Source organism: Salarias fasciatus, chromosome 13 (genome assembly GCF_902148845.1).
Source record: "Salarias fasciatus chromosome 13, fSalaFa1.1, whole genome shotgun sequence".
NCBI classification, from domain to species: Eukaryota; Metazoa; Chordata; class Actinopteri; order Blenniiformes; family Blenniidae; genus Salarias; species Salarias fasciatus.
In genome coordinates, this window is record NC_043757.1 from 1,455,752 (window position 1) to 1,469,629 (window position 13,878).

The following is a 13,878-nucleotide window of genomic DNA, read 5'->3' on the forward strand; positions in this document are numbered from 1 at the left end:
TGAGCGTGTGTGTGTGTGTGTGTGTGTGTGTGTGTACCTTCCGGGCCACGAAGCCCCGGGTCCTGGTTCAGAGGATCAGCGTCTGCCGCTGGACTCGCTGCGTTTGGCTGCTGCTGCTCGTACCTCCAGTCGGAGGCGGACCGACGCTGGACGGCGTCCAACGCCGGCCCACACACCTGAACTCGCGTTTCCTTTCACGCTGCACAACGCCGCTATTCCTGGAAGATCACTGGACACAAAAACTCCCGTCTCCGACGCGGGAGCGTCTCACGGAGCAGAACGTGAACAGTCCGGCTGCTTCGAGAGGAAATGAAGGCCGACGGCAGGAAACCAGTGGCGAGGGTTGGGCGGTTTCCAGATTTTGATACCATCATACCGTCTCCACGTTCTACCCCGGTATCCGGTATCACCGTGAATAATTAAAAAAATATAACTCAAGGCTCAGACAGCGTCACCAGACTGCTGGCTGGTCCCTACACCGCTCAGAAACTGAAAACCAAACACTGATAATGAAACAACAACAACATCATGTGATAAATATTAACAACTTTTATTAGCAGCAGCTTAAAAAGTCTAAATACAACAAACAATTAACACAACCATCCAGATCAGTTTCTGCGCAGAATGCACCGGCACACAACAATTAAATTAAAATCACAACCTGAACAACTTTGAATAACAAAAAAGAGCAGCTTCTAAAAAGCTTTAAATACAACAGTCAAACAATTAACATAACCATCCAGATCAGTTTCTGAGCAGAATGCGCCGGCACACATCAATTAAACTCAATCACCTTCGTATTGCACAATTTACAGACTGCCTCGTCAGCACACCGCTCTCTCTTCTCGTTAGCTCGGAACCCAAATACTGCCGGTCCGCTGCAGTCCTGGTCACTCGGTGCGCGACTCGCCATCTTTCTCTCGCTCTCTCACGTGATGACGTCATGCTCATAAACTTCATCAAAAGTCTCCAAAATTAAACTCCTGTGGAAGTAAAACTGAAAATTCAGCCACATATAAGAGCTGCTGGACGAAGAATCATTTTTAGGCATCGAATAAATGATATTTTATATTTAATCCTTATCTTCTATATAAGTGCACTGCCATTTTTTTCAGTGACGGTATTGAAACTGATACCGTTGCTTTTGAAAGACGCCGCCGGTATACCTGATTACCTTATTACCGCCCAGCCCTACCAGCAGCTCAGTGGAGCGGGCGGCACCGCAGACCGCCGTCCAGGCAGGACGGGTTGTTCCTGTACCGAGTCCTGCCGCCAATCAGTGAATCACAGGTAGAAAAATATCAGTCTGCACAATACAAGTACAAACTGTAATAATCTCATGCTACAGGAGGAAGACGCTCTATAATCTGGATCCTAGAGGAGGAAGATGCTCTATAATCTGGTGTTAGAGGAGGAAGATGCTCTTCAATCTGGACGTTAGAGGAGGAAGATGCTCTATAATCTGATGTCAGAGGAGGAAGATGCTCTTTAATCTGGATGTTAGAGGAGGAAGATGCTCTATGATCTGGATCCTAGAGGAGGAAGATGCTCTATAATCTGGATGCTAGAGGAGGAAGATGCTCTATAATCTGGACGTTAGAGGAGGAAGATGCTCTATGATCTGGATCCTAGAGGAGGAAGATGCTCTATAATCTGGATGCTAGAGGAGGAAGATGCTCTATAATCTGGACGTTAGAGGAGGAAGATGCTCTATAATCTGGATCCTAGAGGAGGAAGATGCTCTATAATCTGGTGTTAGAGGAGGAAGATGCTCTATAATCTGATGTCAGAGGAGGAAGATGCTCTTTAATCTGGATGTTAGAGGAGGAAGATGCTCTATAATCTGATGTCAGAGGAGGAAGATGCTCTTTAATCTGGATGTTAGAGGAGGAAGATGCTCTATAATCTGATGTCAGAGGAGGGAAGATGCTCTATAATCTGGATGCTAGAGGAGGAAGTTGCTCTTTAATCTGGATGCTAGAGGAGGAAGTTGCTCTTTAATCTGGATGCTAGAGGAGGAAGATGCTCTATAATCTATCGACGCCTCCGGCTTTCAGAGGATCCTAAACTAAACGGCAGAGACGCCGTTAGCGGCGTCACCATCGCTCTCACACCGAGCTGCTTATTCAGTCTGCATGTTTCCCATGGTTCTCCAGCTCCAGAGCAGAAATCCATAAAGCGCCGCCGCCCCCCCCCCCCCCCCCGCTCCCCCCACCCCCCCCCCCCCCACCCCCCACCCCCCCCTCCCCAGATGCCTTTTAGAGTTGTCATTGGAGAGTGACCTGCATTATCCATCCTGACTCGCCCCGGCTCTCTCTCTCTCTGAATGGAGATTTAGATAAGAGAGCCTGAGCTGCGAGAGAGCGGCGCTGCATACCAAGAGACACACACCACACACACACACACACACACACACACACACACACACACACACACACACACAGCTCTGACCGGGCCGCTGGCTCCTCGCTTCACGTTGTTTATCAGACACTAGAGCTGCCGGCCCCGGCTCTCCGGATCGACCCGGGCAGCCTGCGAGCCGCTGCAGAGATTTTCTGGTGTTTGATGCTTTCTTGATGTTCTGCCGTCTGATCCGCCGTGTGAAAGATCCCGTGTTGAGCGGTGAATTCGGCGGTTTCTGTTCGACTGTCAGATCGTCCACTCAGCTGACAGCGGCGCAGTTTTCTTGTGTTTCTAATGATCCCACTGCGTTCAGCGACTCGGGCTCCTCTCTCGCTCCCTCGGCGTTACTGATCGCTGAACAGGAAGTGGTGGGCGGAGACTGAAGGTGACGACGGCGACAAAAACTTGCTGCAAAAACCCGAAGCTCACTGCAGCTTCCACACGATTCAGTCTGCGCAAAGCGCCAATATGGCCCCGCATGTCCTCTCCTGACTGCACACACACACACACACACACACACACACACAGCATTAAAGTGTGGCGCAGGTGATCGATGAGGCGGCGATGGAAATGTCATCTGCTGCTAATCCATTCATCAGGGTTCATCCAGCCTCATGGATTCCTTCCTGCTCTTTGTTTCCCGTCGTCCTCGCTCTTCCCGCCGCCTGAAGGCGGCCGGCGGCGCCGGGACCGGGCGCCGGCGGCCGGCTGAGCGCGGCGGCGTCCGCGGCCCTGACCGGACTCGCTAATGAGCCGGCGGCACAACGGCCGCCTGTGTTCGCACCGACGGCGGCGACGAGGCGGGGAGTGAAGAGCGGCGGCGCCTCCTGCTGGCAGGAAGAACAGAGCAGCGGTTTAAAGTCTGGCAGACAGGGGGCGCCGTGTGCCTCTGGAGGTCAACCAGCTTACATTGGACCTGTTCGTTTTCCACCGATTAACTTGTCACTGTAAATCAGTGGTGTCAAACATAAGGCCCGCGGACCAGAACCGACCCGCAAGAGGCTCCAATCTGGACAAACCACCGAAAAATCTCGAAGCGAACGTCTCAGTGTGTCTGCTGCTTTTAAGAAATGTCTCCAAAATGGTCAACATACATGACAGATGGACGCCTGCTATCAAGCTAGCTACCCGCTATCAAGCTAGCTCACTGCTAATAAACTGGTTCTCTGCTATCAGCTAGCTACTTCCTATCAAGCTAGCTACCTGCTATCAGGCTACCTAGCTGCTACCAAACTAGCTAGCTGCCATCAAGCTAGCTACCAGATCGATATAACGCTAGCCTGAGTGCCCTGCTGTCAGAGGGAGTTTGGAAAAACTCCCAGAATGCACCAGCAGCAGGAGACGCTTCTCTGATGTAGTGTTGTGAAAATTAGCTTCATGTTCAAGCTGGAGGCGTTTTCTCCAGTAGTTGTTTGATTTGGAGGAAATATTTTCCGTCCTCCTGACCTGTTGAGGGTTACGGCGGCAGGATGTTCGCGGGTCGACCCTCTCAGGGCGGAACGGGGCTGAACGGGGCTCTTCTACTAAAATGTGGCTCGATGTAAAAACGACATAGTTTTCAATGTTTCTGCCTTTTTCGTCTGAGCTGACAGTGACTTCAGAACCTTTTCGTGTAAACGGTCCCGCCACTTTAAAGTCTTGTGGACTTTTTCTGAAAGCAAACAGTGCGTAAACGCCATCAGAGGACTTGCAGTAGAAACCAGAGCAGCTGAGCTGAAGCAGACAGAACTGAGGGTTTTTCTGCCTGTTTCCATCCCTCCATCAGAGATCCTCCCTGGACGAGCGGCGGCTGAGCGGCGTTCAGCCAGCGAGGCCGTCCGGCCGTCTGGAGGAAGGAAAACTCGTCTGTTTGGGAAAACGTCACGAGCTATTTCTGAAAATCTGCTGCCTCACTGCCCCGTCTGAGCCAGAATCCCAGCACCCACAATGCAGTGCATGAATAATCCAGCAGCAGAGTCCAGACAGCCACCAGGAGCGGGGGTGGTTCTGGTTCTGGTTCTGCTTGGCTCGCTGGACTCTACTTTGCTCCGGGGAATTGAACCGCTCCGATCTCACTCGGCTGCAACAGAACTGCGAATTCATGACAAAACATCCAGAAACATTCTGGAAGTTCTTGTGTGTTCAGCAGCAACAGATTCCTGTAGGCCCCCAGAGGCCTGAGGTCTGGATCTGGATCTGGATCAGGGTCTGAGGACGGACCTGAGCGGTCCTCAGCCAGCTCTTAATCTTTATTTTGTACCGTGAGTCCTGTTTCGTATTTCGTATCGTTTTGTGAGTTGACAATTTTGGTACACCCCTATTATCTTCTTATTTTAGGAATTCTAGACATTTCATGTTTGGAAAAAAGCATGAAAACTGCTCAAGACGAGGTAGAATGCGTAAAACTACGACAATTTCAAAATTGTCAAAAAATGCTTGTAAACAGGAGCAAAACTGTTGAAATCTGGTATAAAATAGGCTTCAGAATAGTGAACATTTTATCAAATTCAGCCAAATTCAACTTCATGAATGCATCATAAGATCTAGTTTTTGTTTGTGAAACTTCCTCATTTTAAAGGTTAAATGTCCTTCACAGCCCCAGAACAGCTGGACTCGGCTGAAAGTCACTGAAACGTCTCTTCTGGTCCTGAAGGCTGCAGAACGCTGCCTTCAGTCCTCTGGTCTGTGTGGTTTAGTGCAGAAGGAAAATAAAAACTCACTCTGGAACCGAACTGGGGTTCCTCTGAGAGGAGAACGCTGTCCACTGCTTCCACCTGCTGAACACGTGCGGCTCCGCGACGTCAGGTGGTTTTTCTAATGCGTGTGATTTCCGGTCATGGGGGACAGTGAACGCACCGCGGCGGTGGAAGTCCTCCGCCCGGCTGGATGTTGGAAACATTTAAAACCGGCGGACAGAGAGGGAAGCGGGAGGTAAAGCGAGGCCCGGGTGTGAGTCCGGCCTGCGAGGGGTTAAACCCGGGTGTGAGTCCGGCCTGCGAGGGGTTAAACCCGGGTGTGAGTCCGGCCTGCGAGGGGTTAAACCGCCGCTGGATGTATAATTCATGCTGCCGGAGCGCAGAGACGCCGCTCCGGTCGCTATAAACAGACTTTAAAGAGAAGCGTCACGCCGCCGAGCCGTGACACATGCAGCAGCGAGAGATCATTAGAGATTCATGCAGCGCTTGTGTGTGTGTGTGTGTGTGTGTGTGTGTGTGTGTGTGTGGCTGAACTCTGTGTGTGAGTAAGAGAGCGTGTCATACAATAACACACTATCGAAATGAAAATCATCGGCGGGGCGTGCACGTACGTGCTCCAGCGAGCCAGTGGAGCAGAACTGAATATGTAAAGAGCAGATTGACTTCCTCCTCCTCCTCCTCCTCCTCCTCCTCCTCCTCCATCATCTCCCCTCCTGCCTCCTTATCCCCCCCCCCTCGCTGTCGAGCTCGTTTCTCTCCGTCTCTGAGTCAACATGTCAACAGCGATATATCCCGTCTCTCGGCCGCACGCTGTGTGTGTGTGTGTGTGTGTGTGTGTGTTCAGCTTCGTCAGAGTTCATAAACTGGACTCAGGAGGAAGGCTGCTGGTACTGGATGGTGGTGCTTCAAGTGTCAGGGTGGAGTTTGCATGTTCTCCCTGTGCAGGCGTTGACACTCTCGTTTCTCTCTGATCGACCCGACTTCCTCCAACCGTGGAGGAAACAAATGACTACAGGAAACTCCAAACTGTCTGAAGAGTGTGAGAACTGACTTTCCGTTCACTGACAGCAGGGACGGTTTGGAAGATTCTGTGGTTCTGACGGACCGACTGAGCGGCTGTGTGCAGACTGCATGTTCTCCCTGTGCAGATGTGGCTTCGGCGAAGCTGAACTTCAGTCGGCAGAGACGTTGTTCTGCCGGTCACTGATCCACTGAGCACGTGCAGAACAGCCGTTTGCTCCTGGTCCCGAACGCCACGGCCGGAGCAGAGTTTCAGAAAAGCTGTGTTTTTTCCCCCGTTTCTATGGAAACGGGAGTCGGAGCACTTTTTAATGAAGTTGTGTTTCCAGTCTCGCGGCGGAGTCGTGGTGTAAACCAGTTTTACTCACACCCTGATGTTTTTATCTGCTCCTGTGGACGTAAAACACTCCGGGATCTTTATCTGAACGGCGCTGCGTAAATACATTTTGCTCTCTGGGTATCTGGATGTTAAATCTCCTCCTCTCCACGCTCAGCTCTGCCAGGACACAAATTACAACGCCGGAACCTCACACACACATTTCTGTTGCTGGGAATTTCCATCGGGTGAAACCTGGTTGGGTGATGATGAGAAACACGGCTGTGAAAATCCAGACAGCGCCGGACGTCTGAACGTCTGCAGCAGGCGCTGGACGGGCGCTGGACAGACGCCGGACGTCTGGACAGACGCTGGACGTCTGCAGCAGGCGCTGGACGGGCGCTGGACAGACGCCGGACGTCTGGACAGACGCTGGACGTCTGCAGACGTTTGATTCTTGCAACTTGCCAAGAATCAAGCGTTGCTCCTGCTCCCTGCCAGTCTCCGGTAAAACGGCGGCGTGCCGTTTGCACCTGCATGGCCTGAGTTTTATTTTTGACTCGGCGGTGAGTCAGAAGAGGTGAGAGGAGTGGAGGAGGAGGAGGAGGAGGAGGAGGAGGAGGAGGAAGAGGAGGACGCTGAAGCTTCGCCCGGAGACAAAACACATGAAAGGGAGACGGAGTAGGCCAAAAATAAGTGAGCGGTTTAAAACACGGTGGGAGGTTATTTCACGGCTGCGGCCGCATTCAGACGGTCGGCGGCGGCTCGGCTCCCTCTTCCTCCTCCTCCTCATCCTCATCCATGGGAGTTGGTGTGTGAATCACATGCTGGTAAAATACACACATTTACCGGTAAAAGCACAGCGAAGTGACGGAGAAAACACCGATCGATCTTTTTTCTTCCGTGAAAGTGACTTTTTTCAAGCATATTTTGACAGAAGAATAAAGTTATTTTATCGTAGTTTGAGGTTCAGCAGCTCGATCTGAAGCGTTCAGGAGAGCTGAGGCCCGGCGACACAACGCCTGAGGTCAGGAGGTCAACGTTCCCCGTTCTGGAGAAATCATGGCGCTGTAAGGCAAGCCAGCTACCTGCTATCAAGCTAGCTACCTGCTATCCAGCTAGCTACCTGCTATCAAACTAGCTACCTGCTATCCAACTAGCAAAATGGTATCAAACCAGCAACCTGCTGCCCAGCTAGCTACCTGCTATCCAGCTAGCTACCTGCTATCAAACTAGCTACCTGCTATCCAACTAGCAAAATGGTATCAAACCAGCAACCTGCTGCCCAGCTAGCTACCTGCTATCCAGCTAGCTACCTGCTATTAAACGAGCTAACTGCTATCCAACCAGCTACCTGCTATCCAGCTAGCTAGCTGCTATCAAACTAGCTAACTGCTATCAAACTAGTTAGCTGCTATCCAGCTAGCTACCTGCTATCTAACTATCAAAATGCTATCAAGCGAGCTACCTACCATCAAGCTAGCTACCAGCTATCCAACTAGCAAAATGCTATCAAGCTAGCTACCTGCTGTCAAACTAGCCTCAGAGCCATGCTAACAGGAGGCGTTTGGAAAATCACCCAGAATGCAACAGCTGCAGGAGACGTTTCAGGACGTTTCTCTGGTTTTCCAGCAGGTTTCAGTAAAACTGGCTTCATGTTCGAACTGGAGTCAGTTTCTGTGGCAACGGTTTGGTTTTTGTTGTATCTGGTCCACTCAGGACGAAACTGGTGCCTGAACCGAAAAGAGGTTGATTTTCCTTCATCATCATCATCATCATCATCGTCACTGACTGAATCCTTTTAAATAAAACGCTGTTTGTTTGTCACGATGAAGCATCCAGCCTTCCTCATCGGGGTTGGAGAGGGAAGAGCTGCCGACCTGAGAGGGAAGGTAAAACGTCAGAGATTCAGATTGAGAGATTTTAAAATTCATGCATGTGTGAGTGCTGAAGAAGGAGATGAGGCTGTGTGTGTGTGTGCGCGCCTGAGAACCACCTGCGAGCGCATACCGGTGGAGGGATAATACAGGCGCAGCTGGGCTCCAGCAGGCCCTGCCAGCCAATATGTGCCTGTGTGGTATATGTGTGTGTGGTGTGTGTGGTTGTGTGTGTGTTGTGTGTGTGGTGTGTGTGTGTGTGTGTGTGTTGGTGTGCAGCTGGGCCCACGGTGCTGATCCTCGGAGTGCTATCGCGTTCTGCTTGCATCATTTCACCGCAGTCGCCTGACGCCATCGGACTCTCCAGCACACGCTCACAGTTACAGGCCGTCTTCACGCCCACGTCCGCCACGTGATCGCGTCCCCCCCGTCCCCGTCCCCCCTCGTCCCCTCGTCCCCTCGTCCTCCCACCCGACGAGCGCCGACATGGCTGCCTGTTGATCAGAAAGTGTCACCGTGACAGTTCACATATTTGATCACATTTTCAGCTTCTGAAGCCATTTAAGAGGATTTCTTGTTTTTCTTTTCATTTTTTAAAATCCGTTTTGGAAATAGCTGAACTCACAATTTTAATCATTTTATTTTGACCATTATTCAATTTATTTTATTTTTTTTATTTAGTTTTTTTTTTTGTAGTTCGAGCTGCTTCATCAGTTCCCATCAGCTCCAGTTATTGTGATTTTCCTTTTTTAGCGTTTTCGAGCCTGGAGATTAAAACATGTCGAGTACTCAGAGATAAACTGGATGTTTGTCGACGTGGCCTCCTGTGAGAGCTTGATGGAGCCGCTCCGGAGCAGCTGCAGAGCCACAGGTTGAGCACCCTGCTTCAGTAAAGCTCCACTGCTGTGCAGAGACGCCTGGGCTCCGATCGGCAGGTTTCCGCCTGTTTTCAGACGAGGAAACGCCGTCTTTTCGTTGTCGGTGTTTGTTTCTGGATTCGGTTGTAGAGCGGCAGATCAGGTCCAAATCCCGTCCAGTTGGAAGAAGAAATGCCCCTGTGTGACTGTGAGCCCGGACTCAAACCAGGGTCTTCTCACTGTGAGAAGGAGTGCAAACCACTGCTCCACTGTGCCTGTGTCTAACTTCAAACCCTGCATTCGTTTCGGCTGGGAAGTTCCCTCTTTTAGCCGCAGTTGCCGGGAATGGGAAGCTATCATGGAATAAATCCCAGCATCTCCATTTAGAAAGCATGACAGCACCAGATTTTAATCTGGGAGCGTAATGTGTTTTGGCTGGAGCTCAGCTAGAAGACTGTAATCAGGAATAATTATTCTGGTCTGGCTCCAGCTCTGGGCTTTTTAGCTAATGACAGACAACAGCGGTGGCGGGATCTCAAGCCGTCTGTTGCATCTGCACATGACGAGTGTGTGTGCACGTATTGGTGTGTGTCTGCTCGCTTGAGGTTGGCATGTTCACAACTATGCAGGAAAAAAAAACACGATTAAATCCCATCACTAAGTCAGAATTCATGTCGGTTCGTATCCTGATACGACCTCTTCAGGACAGCTGCTGAAAATATCTGCTAAATACAGAGTTTATAGGATATAGAGGCTGGAGGAAGATGCTCTATAATCTGAGTTTAGAGGAGGAAGATGCTTATATCTGAGGTTAGAGGAGGAAGATGCTCTATAATCTGAGTTTAGAGGAGGAAGACGCTCTATAACCTGAGTTTAGAGGAGAAGATGCTCTATAGTCTGATGCGAGAGGAGGAAGACGCTCTGTAATCTGAGTTTAGGGGAAGATGCTCTATAGTCTGATGCGAGAGGAGGAAGATGCTCTATAATCTGATGTTAGAGGAAGAAGATGCTCTAATCAGATTATAGAGCATCTTCTTCCTCTAACATCAGAGTTAGAGGAGGAAGATGCTCTATAATCTGAGTTTAGAGAGGAAGACGCTCTATACTGATGCGAGAGGAGGAAGATGCTCTATAAGGATGAGAGGAAGAAGATGCTCTAATCTGAGTTAGAGGAGGAAGATGCTCTATAATCTGAGTTTAGAGGAAAGATGCTCTATAATCTGATGGAGAGGAGAAGATGCTCTATAATCTGAGTGTAGAGGAGAAGATGCTCTATAATCTGAGTTTAGAGGAGGAAGATGCTCTATAATCTGAGGTTAGAGGAGGAAGATGCTCTATAATCTGAGTTAGAGGAGGAAGATGCTCTATAATGGTTAGAGGAGGAAGATGCTCTATAGTCTGATGCGAGAGAGAAGATGCTCTGTAATCTGAGTTTAGAGGAGGAAGATGCTCTATAATCTGAGTTTAGAGGAGGAAGATGCTCTATATCTGATGCGAGAGGAGGAAGATGCTCTATAATCTGTGTAGAGGAAGAAGATGCTCTATAATCGATTAGGAGGAGATCTCTAACATCGAGTTAGAGGAGGAAGATGCTCTATAATCTGAGTTTAGAGGAGGAAGATGCTCTAGTCTGATGAGAGAGGAGGAGATGCTCTATAATCTGAGTTAGAGGAGAAGATGCTCTATAAATCTGAGTTAGAGGAGGAAGATGCTCATAATCTGAGTTTAGAGGAGGAAGATGCTCTATAATCTGATGTTAGGGAAGAAGATGCTCTATAAGTGTAGAGGAGGAAGATGCTCTAAATCAGATTTAGAGGAGAAGATCTGTAATCTGAGTTTAGAGGAGAAGATGCTCTAAATCTGAGTGTAGAGGAGGAAGATGCTCTAATATGCGAGAGGAGGAAGATGCTCTATAATCTGATGTTAGAGGAGGAAGATGCTCTAAATCTGAGTTAGAGGAGGAAGATGCTCTATAATCTGAGTTTAGAGGAGGAAGATGCTCTATAATCTGAGTGTAGAGGAAGAAGATGCTCTATAATCTGAGTTTAGAGGAGGAAGATGCTCTATAATCTGAGTTTAGAGGAGGAAGATGCTCTATAATCTGAGTGTAGAGGAGGAAGATGCTCTATAATCTGAGTTTAGAGGAGGAAGATGCTCTATAATCTTAGTTTAGAGGAAGAAGATGCTCTATAATCTGACTTTAGAGGAGGAAGATGCTCTATAATCTGAGTTTAGAGGAGGAAGATGCTCTATAATCTGATGTTAGAGGAAGAAGATGCTCTATAATCTGAGTGTAGAGGAGGAAGATGCTCTATAATCTGAGTTTAGAGGAAGAAGATGCTCTATAATCTGAGTTTGGAGGAGGAAGATGTCGTTTTCACCTGGAAGTTGACCCTCCTGGTTGCTGGTTTGGCTCCATGTTGTGAGGAAGTGGATAAAAGAGATGCGGCTCTGAAGATAAAGGAGATTTTTTTCTTCTTTCTTTTTTTGGCGTCTTGATTTGAAGCTCTCGTAGCGCCGCGGCAGAAAATCTCCCTGGCAGTGTTCTGCTAATCTCTCTTCTCGGGCGCCAGCACTCCCACGTCATTACTCGACAGGAGGAAGCTCATTCTCCGGCTGCTTTTATTCAATAAAAGCTCAAACGGCAGATTTCCGTTGCCGCCGTCACCCCGGCTCCACCGGAGGCCCGGCGCCGCTCCGCTGGGAGCACGCGGGGTTAAATGGCTTGCTCAAGGGCTGCTCAGCGGTAGTTAAAGACGGAGGCGGCGAGAGCGTGTCCTGCACAGAACCTCGGGCGATCGGGGAATAGATGCTTAAGTGTTTTTTTTTCTGGATATCGGTGTGGAGGGCAGCTCTGATCTCCAGCTGGGCGGCTTTCTGCCATAAAAGTACTTTAAATAAGGAGGAATCCCAGCGAGCACGACAGCAGACTGCTGCGGTTCAATATCTGAATATTCAGGATCAATAAAGATGAAGAGGAGGTATTCGAGCGGCTCCATCCGTCTGCCCTGCCCGGTCAGGAGGAGGCGGGGCTTATCCAAACCCCTGCCCGCCAGTCTGAACAGGAAGCCAGAAAGCCAACATGCTCAGGGAGAACATGCAGACGTTTACACGGAAAGGCCCGAGCCTGGGATCGAACCAGGGCTTCCTGACGGTGAGGCAGGAGCGCTCCGATCAGACCGCCATGTTTCAGAAATCCTGCGTGTTTCAGCGACGTGGTGAAAAGACCGAGGCAGGAAAACCGCCACACAGCCCCGGCGGCTCTGGCATTTCTGTTTGACCGTTTCAGACGTCCTCGTCTGAAGGCTGCGCTTTCTTGGAATTTAGAATAACAAAAGTCCCGTTCACACGGCAACGCTTCCAAGTGAAAACAGAAACGTTTCATTGCATGTTGAGGGACTTTTCTCCAGGTTCCACCTTTAGGAGCTGTTTGCAGAGACTCCAAGCCCCGTCGCTGTGTAAACACTCGGCCCCGTCTCCATGGAAACGAGTGAAACTGGAACTTCCTGGAGACGCTCGGCGCGTATCGCCCACATCCTCCTGGACCTGGTGGTTTTCCAGCTGACAGTGATGCTAGCTTCCTGCCGTGCTAACTGCCTCGCTGTCAGCCTGTCGTCTGTTTCAGTCTGATCTGTGTTTAAATCGAGCCCAAAGTTTCACGTCTACATTTCGGGTTCTCCTGGTTTCCAGCTGTTTGCTGCTCTGAATGCAGCCGTTTTGGCCTGACGGATTGTGCTTGTTGGCCCGGCCGCGGACGCCGCGCCGCGCCTCGCCATTCACCGAGCGTCCTCGGCTGATGTCTCCACTGGCTGCAGCCTCGCGGATCCAGAACAGCTGTTCCTGATAGAAGGGAGCAGAAGGCAGTAAATTTGCGGAGGCGGCGCGATGCGCACGCCGCCCTGCAGATCTCAGATCTCTGCAGTATCTCTGCTGGAACGCTGTCAGCGCGCCGTCTTTGTCGATGTAGTTATTTAGTGGGCTGGAAACATTTCCTCCTCCGCCCCCCTTGGAAATTTATTATCAGCCCTCAGATTTCCGTCTGACAGCTTTATGTGTGTTTAGAGGTTACGGGAGGTTTGTTTGTGAAGAAGAAAACGCTGGAAATTTGCATAGGAGACTATTTTGAGTGATGCTTGTTTTGTATCTCAGTCCTCACTCAGCGTTGCTTCTTTCCTCCCCCAAACGTTATTTTGTTATAAATATCCCGACATCTCACCTGTTTCCGTCTCTGCTGAGTGATTACAGGAGCAACGCCAGATCTAATTCCATCTCAGATACATAATGTTTAGCGCCTTTGAAGCGCCTCAATAATGAAGATTCTTACATGATTAATGCCCATCTCTGTCCTCCTTCTTTCAGGCAGATCTGTGTCGCCGGGCAGGAATTAAAGCTTCCCACATCCCCAGTGATGAGCTAAAGGTACGTCTTCATTCATTCTTATAGGGACGCGCCGATACCGATACCGGCTGTATCCGGGTGGAGACATCCCCATGTTTCGCCTTTGTCTGTTTCAGTAATGATCTCTGCCCTTCATGCTTAATGGAACATTATTCCAGATTGTTCAGCCGGTGTTTTTGCCGACAGCGGCGTTGTTAAACAGGCCTTGTGATAAATTCCTGCAAATCTGCTTCTGACGCCTGAAAACCTGGCTCACAATGCGCCGCGCCCTTTGGGCGCACGTCCCAAAGTCACCATATCGCGCCCTGCATCTCCATGCTAAGCGTTTTCCT

The 13,878-nt window shown here is 49.9% G+C and overlaps 1 protein-coding gene across 2 annotated transcripts in view; it reads left to right on the plus strand.

Annotated features, from left to right (window-relative positions):
* cdh11 (cadherin 11, type 2, OB-cadherin (osteoblast)) overlaps positions 1 to 13,878 on the plus strand; it is a 77,593-nt gene that overhangs the window by 29,711 nt on the left and 34,004 nt on the right. For both annotated transcript variants that reach the window (XM_030106436.1, XM_030106435.1), the window contains exon 2: positions 13,508 to 13,567. The gene's annotated coding sequence lies outside the window, so the exon portion shown is untranslated. The remainder of the gene's footprint in view (positions 1 to 13,507; positions 13,568 to 13,878) is intronic.